The sequence below is a fragment of the Phaenicophaeus curvirostris genome, chromosome 10 (genome assembly GCF_032191515.1).
Source record: "Phaenicophaeus curvirostris isolate KB17595 chromosome 10, BPBGC_Pcur_1.0, whole genome shotgun sequence".
Classification (NCBI taxonomy): domain Eukaryota; kingdom Metazoa; phylum Chordata; class Aves; order Cuculiformes; family Cuculidae; genus Phaenicophaeus; species Phaenicophaeus curvirostris.
The window spans coordinates 11,721,025-11,734,139 of NC_091401.1; positions in this window are offsets into that span (position 1 = coordinate 11,721,025).

Below are 13,115 nucleotides of genomic sequence, written 5' to 3' on the forward strand. Positions count from 1 at the left end.
AAGGTCTCCATCTTACTAGTGCTGTGACAGATTACACACATTTTATCCATGAAAATCCTGTGCATACATCCTACTTTTTTGTTCCTGCCTCAGCTTGATACTGTTGACAAACAGACCTTTTTTCTGCATCCAGATAGAAGAGTTAGCTTACCCTTCAGCTTGTTCTGGGGTCCTCACCCTCTAGTTGTCCAAACTGGGAGTGATCTGAGCTGCAAAACAAGGAGGGAGACTGATACTTGGGTCTTCTACAGGCAATGATCTCAAAACTTATTTCACTATATAAAAGGCAGGAAACCAGAACTATATAATCAGTGATAGCAAAAGCTTGAGGATTCATTGCTTGCGTCAGTGGCCAGGGCCAAGTGTCCTATTTCCAATATTGTCAGAACAAGCGGCTGGTGCTGAAGCTGGGCTGGGCATGCTGAGAGCTCACATTTTCCAAGAGTGATAAACCTGATGATTTAAAACAAAAGAACAAAGAAATAAAGGCCAGATCTCAATCTGTGAATTCTGTGGCTCTTTTACTCCATGTCTTTTGATACTGTGATACAAAGAAGTATTAATGCACAAAGCATTAATTTTTTTGTTTTGTTCTATTGCCTGTTTTTCTGCTCCATGAAAATCCTACACAGGTTAAGTTTGAACAGGCATTTCTGCATAACGCAGAGCTGGAACAAGGTGCACTGGCAAGAGCTTAACATGGCTTGCCTGCAATCTCCTTGGCTCAAGTTTGTACTTCATCACTCAGATTTATCTTAGTTTTTATTTAAAATAGTCTTTTTAGAGACTATCTAAGAAGTCTCTTCAGATATCTAAAGTCTTTTAAACTGAATGCAAAACAGAAGCGCTGATATGAGCTGAGTTTGCTATGTAAAAGACAAAGAACCTATAAAACGCAGAGGGAAAATGTAACCAAAGCCCTGCACTCCTCAGAAGAGTTAATCCTGTCATGGGTGCTAAACTCCAGAGCCTTAAGGATACACAGGTCATTCCTTAAGTCTTTCTTTTTTTTTCCTGTTTGCAGTCACAGGGTAAAGATGAGCAAAAAGCTGCCTTTTTCCTTTTATTAGGTGCAGGAAACTCTTGTTTTGGCAGTGCTTCTTTTTGTCATTCACAAAGTTTGTTTTTCTCTTGAGTTTTTTTGGGAGCTTTTATTTCCTGTCAGAGTGTGGAGGAGAAAGCTGTTCTCGTCTGCAAGTTATGCGCCCCTTACAGTGCCCCTTAGTTACACAGCACAAGGAAAAGAGAAACAGAATCCATGGCATCGGGCAGAAACGCTGCACTATATAGTTTGCCCTGGTTAAACATTCCCAGAAAGGGAATAACACAATGCTGTGGAGCTCTTGAATGTCTTTTGGCCATTGTGCTGCAGAGGATGCAGGCATTTCAGTTTGATTTAGTCACATGCCCCAGCCTTCATCCACATTTTCTGATCTTTATCCGAACAACTTAAAGTATGCATACAAAATAATGCTGCAAGTCTTGTATGACAGACTTTTCGTAGCACACAATTCTGTCATATTTTTGCCTTGAGTTCTAGATATTCAGGGAGATGTCAAACCAGAAAGGAAAAAATGGTAATTTAATCACATTTTTCAAACCCTGCAAGAGGCAAAAGTAGCAATTTTGGATCAAGTTTAGGGGTCCCACTTTGTCCTCAGCACCCATCTTTAATTCACTTTTTCTTGCTTTAAAATGTTTTGCTGAGGGAAACTGAGCACTGAATCTAGGCAGCTCCTCACAGCTGCTGGGGTTTGCTGAATTATACCTCAATGTGTTCATGGCCAGTGGTCCCTAATCTAATGATAGAATGGATCAAACCACTGGATCTAAATAGCAGCTTACATGAAATTTGAATGTGCATCTGTAGTTTGTGACTCATGTCAGCTAATTTTTCTTTGCTGCTAATATTTGAACATTGCTTATTCTATACATATGCTATAAACACACACCTTCAAAATCAAACACTTAATCTGCTTATAGTTACACTTCTTCATCATGCATTCTTTAAAGTTACAAGGACCTTTCAAAACTACTATGCTTATCACAGACAAAGTCCATGCAAAACGCTAGATAGCTGAGCAGTTTTGGTTGTGCATATAAACATTTGCTACCAGGGGACAACATGATTTTAGTAGTGTAAACAAGAAAAAAACATCCCTATCCATGAAAAGTGCACACTGGAATTACATGGTAGAGAGCACGTTTCCACAGTAAATGTACTATTAACAGAAAAGCCCTTTCCTGATTTGTAAGTAATACTATCATAAACTACGACTTATCATTTATCTGCTGTTCTGCCAATTAATAACTTTCTTTCTGTTATGTTGGATTAGTTAGTTATTGGAAATACACCGAGGCAAGCATTCATACAACAAATCAAATCTTTCAGCACAGTCAGACTCTGGGGATGCTGGCATATATCTCCCTTTTCTGCCAGGTTGTAGCTATGCACAACAACAACAAAAACGGCCGAAGAACCCGTGGCCCTTGGTTACATTGGGATCTGCTCGGATGATATAAAATGGAACTCGGGGAGTCCAAGTCACCATGACAGGGGGCCTCTGTAGGGGGAAATACAGCCCCTAAACCTGCTCCCCAGAGCTGCCTGAGTCAGGTTCAAAGAATGCGTTTTAAACATCCCTATGATGAAACCCCCCACCAACTTTTGCAGAGGCCACCCTCTGCTCACAAAACCTAGTCCCTTCCCTGCAAGCATTCAGGAGCCTTTGAAATGGAAAATTTATGCCATACTGAAATAGTTCACGCTATAATAAACAACCAGTGCCATCATTCTGCTGGTATTCAGAGCGCAATTAAACCTGAACCTCATGTGAGCGCTCCATTTGGGATGGGAAGGTGGTGGCATGGGGGGAGAGGCAACTCATGCCCACTTGGTCTTTCCTAACACAGCAAGTTTTGCTGCTTGTCCCCACATGCACGCGCCCTCTCCCCATAGTGAAACCCCCCACATGGACACGAGACTCAGGGCTCGTGGGCGATTATATAACTGGAGGTCAGTTTGTTGTTTGGGCAGAAGTGCTGCAAGAACGTGGCGTGTTGGCTGAAGCTGTTTGTTTGCTCAAGTTCTCAGAGTTCAATGAGGTCATTTTCTCATCTTCCCTGTGTTTTCTGTATTTTCCACAGACCTGCCAGCCTCAAACAACACCCTCTTTCTTCACATTAGAAATGGAAACACGTCCTCTGCAGGAATTTTCCACTTAATAGCTCCCGCTTTCCTACCGGGGGCCTCAGTGCACCACCACTGCAATGCTGTATTTCTTTCCACTGCAGTTTGACATTTTACAGCCAGAACAACGAGCGGCATTCACTCCTTCCTGATTTTTAAAAAACCAATCTCTGTGGGCACACAGAACACACCCAGTGCAGTAATCACCACGGGGAAACGGCAAAGGTATTTACACATCACTTGTCACTAAGGATATGACATTGTCTAGTAATAATGATCTTTTATACAGTCATTTTTCCTCACTCCTCCGTTTCTCCCCCCTCCAGCCCCTTATACACGCACACAAGCAGACACCAAAGCCTCTGCCCTGCTCTCCCATTTCCAGCCAGTCTCATGTTCTGCACGTGATTGTAATCCTTTGCCTTTGTGAATTATTTCCTTTGCATAATATTTGCAAACTGTGTATCAGGTCCTGACAGCAATGCAGACTGCAGATAATCTGAGCAGTAAACAAAGAGCCTGCTTTAAAATGCGTGGAGTGACCTGTCTGAAAGCAGCAATATTTGCAAACTCTTTACTGCTGAGATGCAATGATGTTGTCTGAAATGCAGCAGCCTGAAGACTGGCGCAAAATAGGATGTCAGACACTCGGTCAAGCACAACCTGGAATTGTGTGGGTTGCACTTTCTTTTACAGTTAGAGCTAATTATCAAGAGCTAATTCCCAAAAATCCTTTTGCTCTGTCTGTGAAGTCTTTTTTTTAATTCCTTTACAGGAAGATAAATGTATGGAAGTAAACATTGTTTATTGCTGGAAGGAAGGTTTCCCCTGTCTGCGCAGTGGTAGAGTCTCAGACAGCAAGGTCCCAGTAGGTCAGACTGGCACGTTGAATTGTGTATCAAATGAAACTAGTATTCTGGAAACAGGGTGGAAAGAGGAAGAGGGGTGTTAATAAGAAGGTTGCTCAGGCCAGGAGGGTGGGCCACTGAAAAACAACAAGGAAAAAAATAAGACTGATGATTTGCAGGACACCTAGGGTATTTCTTTCAGGGGGTATTACTTCCACTTTTAACCAGAAACAAGAGCTGGTAGAAAAAAAAGCCGCAGGAGCTGACAGCTTTGTGCTGATCAAAGGGACGTAGCATTGAATGCCTCCCTTTGCTAGCTATTTATTAGAAAGAGGGAAGGTCTCCTTTGCTATTCTACTTGGGCGAGAAGGGATTAAAGATCAAAAAAGGGGGGGGGACTGCCCTGACTTCTTTGTTCAGAAAATATTTCTGGTTTTTTTTTTTCCTGTGCCATGCTGTCCACTATAAGAGAAACACACCCTTTCTTTTTATAGCCTTTCTGCCTTTCTTTTATCAATGAACAAAATTTCTAGTGATGAACAATTCCCGTAGCATCTTTTTCTTTTTTTTTTTTTTAAATGTAAAGAAGGCCCCCTTTGGGAAACTTAGTTAACTATCTTTTAGCCTGATTAACCTAGGAAATAAAGTTTAAATGCACTGCTGGGATTCTATTAGGATCATCAGTTCATATAGATAACAGCGCAAGGTGTTAAAATGCACTTCACTGGTGCAAGTGATCTCATGTTGTAAAAATGATTATCCCCAGCAGAACAGGGAAGGATTAAGAGGCCATGTCTACATCTGGGAAACTCCATAAGTGTTTTATTAGCATTAATGCATGTATTAATCACACACACAGAAAAGGCTCGTCAGTATGGTGGCAAATGGCACAGAGCATTAAACCTACTCTCTTCAAGTTAGTGAAATGTGATCGTCTTTATTCCTAGAATTGCAATAAAACTGTATAGCAGTCTGAATGAAATTGGAGGAAAAATGATTTTATGAGTGTGTTTCATTGTGGATTACCTGTTATGTAAAAAGAAAGAATTTTACCAAAATAAGAGGCTCCCATTGCAGAGACTTTGAAATAGTGTGGGGTAAATTTGGTATTCTAGCTCTATATTTGTTAAATCTACACTTACGTGTGATCACAGTGGCCTAACTCCTCACTTCTAGTCTCATTCCTGTCAGGTAGATCAGAAAGATAAAGTCTAACCACATCCCATGCTTTCGCTCCCTCCTCTGCTCCTTAGTTCAAGCTGCTGCTTCCTAGCATGAGTAAGAGTAAGGCAGAATGGCCGTGCAAGCAAGGTTGAGGTAAACACCAATGAAAATAAATGCTGGTGACCAGACACATGGATAACTCAGCAAAGGAATACCACAGGGTTTGACTTGAACAGCATTTTCCATGCTTTCACTCCATTTCCATTTGCGATCCTCAAATTTTGTTTCAGCTTTAGAGCAACCACAAGCATCAAAATGAAACTTTGCCCAATATGTAGTGATTTTAATGCAAGATTTTTTTTATAAGGTCTATTACAAGCATTAGGCTAGCAAAACAAATAGACGGTGACAATCTTTAAGGTCCTTTTCAATCTCCAGCCTTCAGCACCAATGAAACAAATCTAAGTACTTTAGTGGAGATTAGGAATGCAACTCTTGAGAAAAAATGCCTTGTATCTGTGCTGTAGTCTCCTTTAAGCTATGCTATGTTTGTTGACAACCACCATACTGGAGTAGCATGTAGGAAATTCTTGGTAAAATCTACTTTAGCACCATGATAGATGTGATAGTGAGACAAATTATTGACTTCACTGCTAAAAATATTATAGTTATACATGTTCAAACCCTGTCAAGCAGTTGCCTCTTTCATTCCTGTATTAAACACTTCTCTTTCAGTGGATATTTGGAATATTGTATATGTCTATCACCACAGCAGTGACATTTGTTATTTTGCTCATCAAAGTGTCACCTGCTTATCAAGTTATCTAGGATAAGTAGGACTTGTAAACTTCATCGAATCAAACACAGGAATTTTTTCTGCCAGCAGATGTATTATGAGAGGCACTTACATAGATGTGGAATAGCAACAGAAATCAGCTTTCCTGACTGCAAAGTTAAAGGAATTAACATTTGCCTTTAAAGGATATTTTAGTAATTGCTTCACAAAATTAAGGGAATAGATGGACTATTAAACCAGTCAGTTTCTGACAATGCAGGATTGTTCTTATTGTATCTAATGTTTGCAAAGGACTTTGAAGATAAAGAGGACTCTGTAAACATTAAGCATTGTAAGTACTATAGTATTTTAAGCGTGTTTAACCGGGTCACTTGGCTGCCCTAAAAGCCTGAAAAAACCCATAACTAAGGGCCTAATAAGCAGCCAGGTGACAGAATAGAGAGGAAATAGGGATCCTAGATAAGTGGAAAGCAAATTCTGAACAGAGAGGCAAAGAAGAAATGAAAAGCCAAGCCTATAAAAATGCAGTGAGGTTTCTAGAAGTGACACCATTATGACAAATGATCAACACTGTTTCAAATATACTGTATTTCTCCACCCATCCTTGAGTAGATCTTAAGTACCCTTCACCGCCTCGGAGTCAGATTTCATGCCAAATGTCTGTGTTACTAGTTTTGCAAGTGCTACCACTAATTGAAACCACATAATGTTGCAGATCTGAAATAAGGCAGGCAGGGCACCCCTGTTGAAAAGCTACCCAGCAGGACAAACCCTTTGTTCCTTTTTAAAATGAACTAATTCAAGGGAAATGTTGTCTAAATCATTACTTTCAAATGTATACAGAATTTCCTCCACCCTACCCCCCGCCTCCCACTATAATTTTCCTGGTTAGCTATCAAAGGACTTTGCTATTCTTGTAAACGGCAAAAATGATCTTAATGTGCATAGTTGTCATTTTTAGGTGCATAAATTTTGCTTATGCAGAGATCTTATGTGGTACATATTGTGATCACCTGTGGGTAGGGTAGTTAATTAGCAGAGTCCAGGTCGTATTTCATTCCATTTCATTTATACCAGAGTAATTTAAACTGGGAAAATGATCACAGCCACACTCAGTAATTTAACTCCCTCATTTCAAAGCTGTTTTAGTAATTATATTTTAGTTTAATGTTTTCAGGAAGCTTTTACGCTGCTTGTTTTCCTGAAACAAGCAAGCTCTTGCCCTTCCCAGCTCCCCTCAACCCTGACTGTTTCTCCTTCTGGGTAGTATTGATTGCTTTCCTTTAAGAAATTAGAAAGGATGCAGCTGTCATTATTTTGGCAATCATAAAATCTAAGACATTGAAAAAGTCTTAGGAAGGCAGGGGGTCATATGATTTCTGTTGAGAAAACAGGTTGTTCCCCAGTACTTTCTGCACTACTTTCACTTGACCTAAAAGAAGGAGGCAAAAGATGGACTTTCATTATCAAAGCCTGGATATCCAAGTGGATCACTGTGATGTGTGCACATAAAAATCACTTGATTCCTGAGGGTTTGGAAACCCTCAAAAGCCACCTTCAGAACTTTTTGGGGGAATAACTCATATAATTTCATTCTGAGCCTCATCATCATAAAAAATTTTGGTGCTATAGCAATCATTCAACTACATACTTTAACACCACTGGAACAGATAATATGGCTGTGGCCCAGACTAAAAGTGTCCAAATCAAAGCATGTTCCTCTTCTTAGTGAATGGAAAAATTGACAATAGCATGTACCTGCTAGCATGCAAATAACTTGTTCACTTGCAGCTTGACAAATGAAGGCCTTATTCACTGTGTGCCCCTTTTAAATCGGTCCTTTTGGACAGTGACTTTGAGATGTAGAGAGACTTCAAGGGATGTAAGGCCATACAGAATCTTATTTTATTCTCTTTGAATAGATACAAGCAAAATAAGTTTGTTGTAAGGTCAAGATTCCAGAAAAAGACTGTGAAGTTTTGCTGTTGAAATTTTGATTGCAAAGTACTAGACAAATAGGTAAGCACTTGCTTTCCAGTGTTCTAAAACAGCTGGAATTTACTGATACTATTAGTATTCTCTGTTAACCATATTCTCATCATACTTGCAGTACAATTTAAAGTGAAATAAGCTAATAAATTCCTACCAGTTTCTGTAAGTCTGCTACAGATCATACACCAAAGATCAAACATTTAACTTAAACTGGTGCCGGCAGTCTAATTATTTATTTTCTTGAGTCTATAGCCTTTGCAGACACAGATTTCCAGTCACTGATTTGTTTCTGAGTAGTGAGAAACCATTTGTGAAATACGGGACTTCAGAGGAGGAGGGAGGGATTTGCTTTAGAATAAGAAAAAGTGTCTGTGGATTTTGTTTGAAGATACAATGTATGATTAATGGTTCTCTATTCACTGGAAAACAGTAACTCTCATTAAGTGAAATGAAAGTACATCAGGGTAAAATGCAGCCTAACTGAAAAAAAGAACTGAGACTAGGAAATCCAAGCATCAACCTTTTTTTCTGGGCAGTGCAAAGCAAAGTGTTGCTGAATTAGGCTTAAATTTCCAGTGATGAAGCCAGATATTGTGTTGCTTTCTATCTGCTATATAGAAGATGGATCCTGAGCGCTGCCAGGGTTGCATGCTGCTTGTCTGGGCTAATGAACGAGTTATCAAAATACAAGATTTATGACAGCAGTCAAGGAATTAATGAGCAGTATTATGCAGGCTGAGGAAGCCTTTGCAAATCCCCAAAATAGAGAGAAATCTCTGCTTTGAATCTTCTGCTGTGAAATGGTATAGCATCTGCTGCTGCAAGTCTAAAAGCGGAATGAATACACAAAGAGTTTCAGATGTGCAAGCTATGCTTAATCACCAAGTAATAACAAATAGGAACTCCACAACAACCGTCTGTGAGATCACGCTCAAATTAGCCACACATTCAAGTCTTAGAGCAACAATTTCCTCACTTCTATTTATGGGGAAACTGTAGTATATATACAAGAGACAGAACTTCCTGCATCACATGGCACAGATGATTTTCTAATAGACTCACCCTCTGTATTGCTTCATTCATCAGAGGTTTTTTTTCACTGCAGGGCTCAATGAAGTTCACTGTAAAGCTCATCTCAAGAACACCTTTTGGCCAGCCTTTGGGTGTGAAGAACAAAAAAATTAGCAGAAAATTTTATAGTGCCCAAGAAAAGTGTTTGTTCGGTGAGACTTTGTGTATTAATCCTGGCTATATCTATATGCTTATCGTGGTTTTGTGATGGTGTCAGAAGAGCTGGAAAAGAGTTTTATTTTTATGTAGTGTTTTTCATACTGAAATTATCCCAGTAGACACAGGCAAGTTATGAGTGTTGTCAGAAGCTGTTAAGCGTGCTTACTGGATAAGCAGAATAGAGTATTCCAATTGTGGTTAATGATAATTCATAAAAAGCACTAGACAATGAGAACTTGTTTGAGTGGGAGAGTAGGAAGAATTTGGCCACAGACTCAGACTATATTAGTGTATCCCTAACTTTTTCTTTTCCTTCTTACCTCCCTCACCAAAACCCCATCTTGACGCTTGGAACTGAGAAAAGAGCAACCCGAATTTTACTTTTCATCTGCTCCTTAACATGGCTCTTTCTCATTCAGCCAGGCATAAAATACTGTACTTTGTTGCAAAAAGGATGAAGTGTTTTAAGAGAAGATTTAAACATTAGATTTAAACATTTAAACATGGTATTAGACACCTAAACAATGCAGTTAGGATCACAGCAGGATTTTTCAAAGGTGAAAGCAGAAAGTACTCTATGGGAATTATGAGCCCTTCTGCTTTTTATCTGCCTACAAGACTTAAGAGAAACAAAACAAAAAAACCCACCTGCACTATTTCCTCTTGAGGATCACTGGTCCAAGAGCCATTTCCAGAGGAGCAGGGCCGAATCATTTATGGTAAGAGGAAACTAGAATAGCAGTTGGAAGCAGTGGAGTGTCTTTACTCTTTCAGAAGAGGTACTGGGCCCATTGAAGTTGGTGTGGTTTACTGAAGAACAAGATGTATCTCCTGGTACTTGTGGTAGAACCATTCCAGTACTTTTCAAAAAGACTGCATCTGAGGCCTCCAGATAACATTGTGCTAGTGACCCACATTTACATTCTGAGTATTAATATAAATAAAGTAAGGCTCCAAAAACCTCAGACCAGCAGCAATTAGTCTATTAGTTCACATAATGCTCTTTGAGTTGCTGCTTAAACTGTCTCTGCCAAGTAGTCTGAGATTAATTAACAGCATGCTATGGGTCTCTCCTGGTGAAGCTGTTCTATTTTGGATGGAGCTGTAATGTAGCCATTGAGAAAAGGAGTATTTGGACACTTACTCAATGTGTGGAGCAACTGGGTGCCTGAGTCCTTATTAGTTTCAATACTAATACATAGTCAGGCATCTAATACAGAGTCCTGGCCAGATTCTCTGTTGCTCAGCATCACCCAGCATGGGAGTTAAAAGTTTCTCAGAAAGCAGAAGGTTCAAAGGGACTTCTTTTACAACATGGAAGTATGATGTGGCTGTTCCTGGCTTTTTCATGGCTGAGAAAGAACTTTTTCCAATTTCTTGCACATATAAATCATGCCTCTCTGCATTTCCACTACTTGGTTTTAAACAAAAACAAACATAATACAAATTGATGCCTGAAAGGGAAAGAATATGCTTTTTAGAAGGCTGTGTGAAAACAAATGTCAGTTTCGGGTCAATTGAAACATTTCATTCCACCCAAACCCAATTGTTCAGGCAAGTCTAAATAAAAGGTGCTAGAACCAAGCCATAAAAGCTGTTGCCAGAAGCAGAGCTCAATCTGAGTTACTTGGTGCTCTGAGGCTGCCTGGCTAACTGGTGTTGAGTCACCAGAGAAGAAATAGGTGTATTTTCAACTGACAAATATGAAAAATGTGGTATCCTTTTGCTCCTTCTCTTCCTTCCCCAACTCCACTGCACGTGGCTTCTCCATCATATACCGTCCCATCCTCCCTCCCTGCTTTGAGCCACAATTAGCACATATTTTACCAATAAAAATAAGCCTCTCCCTCTGTCCTCCCAGCTGTGCTTCCCACCCAAATTCCCATCATGAATCAAGACAAGTACGTGTGTTGAAAATAACAAAAATTACTTATTTCTTCCCTCCCCAGCCTTGCTGCCATTTCCCACCCATCACCTCAGCATCACTGAGGTATTTCCTGGAGGGCTTCAGAGTTTCCCTTGACCTGAAGGTGCCTTGACCATCTGATTTTTGCCTCAGTGTTTTCAGAGCAACAGATGACCAGGGGACAGAGCAATAATGTCAAGAATCTCTGTCACACTTATTTAAGTCAGTCGCATTAAATAGGCACAAAAGAACAAGGCAAGCTGGGTGGGGACCCAAAGGGAGAACAAGAAGGGTAAAAGACATTTGAATCTTCATGAATCTACAGGGTTTTACACTGCAGAGCTCAGCTTACTGGAAAACAGGCTGCTGCAGGAACACTCCTGGTTTGAACATTAGCTAGCATGGAAAGTATAGAAGTATGGAGAGGAGGAAGAATATCCCAGGTAGGCAGGTTTGCATATATTGTGATAGAATTAAAAAAATGCGTGCCAAGGAAACTTACCCATGCAGGGGTCCTTCCATTTTTCTGGCAGAAAATGAGATGCTTTCCATAGGCTGGCATGGCACGTCCAGCAACTCCCCCTGATATGGAAATACATAGACCGATTGGAAATACCACAGTGTTTCTTCCATGATGTGAATGATAGCTACGTTGACCATCTTTCTCCATGCTTCAGAGCAGTTCCTCTGGAGTGCAATTGAGTTGGCATCAGTGGAATACCTTAAGATACTCCAGAACAATCTTATTTATATTTACAGGTTATCAATAAAAATTCTGGGAGTATTTGAATGATGTATGTTTGCTGAGAGATGTTTCTGTTCAGCATTGCTTGATTGCCAAGTCAAACACTATGGTACCATTTCTTGAAATCTGACCAAGGCTCCTTCAAATAAAACTCTGCTTCAAGCTTTGCAGCCTTCAGCATCTGAACTTTTCTTCAGCCTTCAAGCTCACTGCTACATGTGGGCAACTAAACAGTTTTCAGTGTTACTTCCCTTGGCCATTCAATGGCAGCTGGGGTAGCTACCCAAGAGATGGATGATGTTTTAGCCAAGTTATTTGCAAATTCCAAAACTTGCTTGGGCACTTCTCTGTAAAACAGTTCCCACAATGAACAACACTGATGATGTACTCATTTCAGGTGACTTCCCAACCACCAATAATCACAACCTGCAAGTGTACTGGTTGCTTTAAATGAGCTTGGCAGAAGGATGCAGAAAAAGTTATTTTGTGCTTGCCTAACCCAGTGGATTGCATTAATAAGCACTGAGCTATGGACGTTGGCTCAGTTTGCTGCTAGTTGAAAGGGCATATTTTGTACAAAATTGTTAGAGTCTTGTATTGTTTAGTTCCCCCTTCCCAGTGTCTTACCTCCATACACAGAATTTCAGGCCTGACTGGTGAACTTTCCAACATGCCAAGTGCGAGCCCCGTTACTAGAGCAGTGCAGGTCCTGAACCTGCCAGTGGTCTGAGCCCTCAGGGTGAGTGGCCAAAGCAAGGGCCAGCTCACAACCACCAGGCACATGCCAAAATCAGCCCCCGAGCCTTTGGGATAGACACTTTTTCAGCTTACTCTGCCCACCACATGTGCCCAAGTTGAGCGCACGTACTGCAGGCAGGAGCATCAGCCTTTCCTTTTTTAAAAAACAGGGCCTAGCTCAAAATTATTTTCTGTCACTGGGAAGTATTCAGCTCAATTCTTATCATTAATTCCAAGTATTCATAAGGGCATTATCCAGCAAGTCAGAAGGGATGTTTAAAGGACATATGGCTATCCTAGTATGTATATCACTATGCCATTGCCTATTTTCATTGCTCTGTGGATACTGTGGATGATTTGTATTTCTTTGTTCTGGTTTCTACAACCACCAGAACTTGCATTTACTCACTAAAACCTGGCTACCAGATGGCATTATTTGGCTTCGCCTATGCTTCTGAGACACCCTAATATCATCCTGTATTCTATCCAGAACCCCTTGGTGGGTT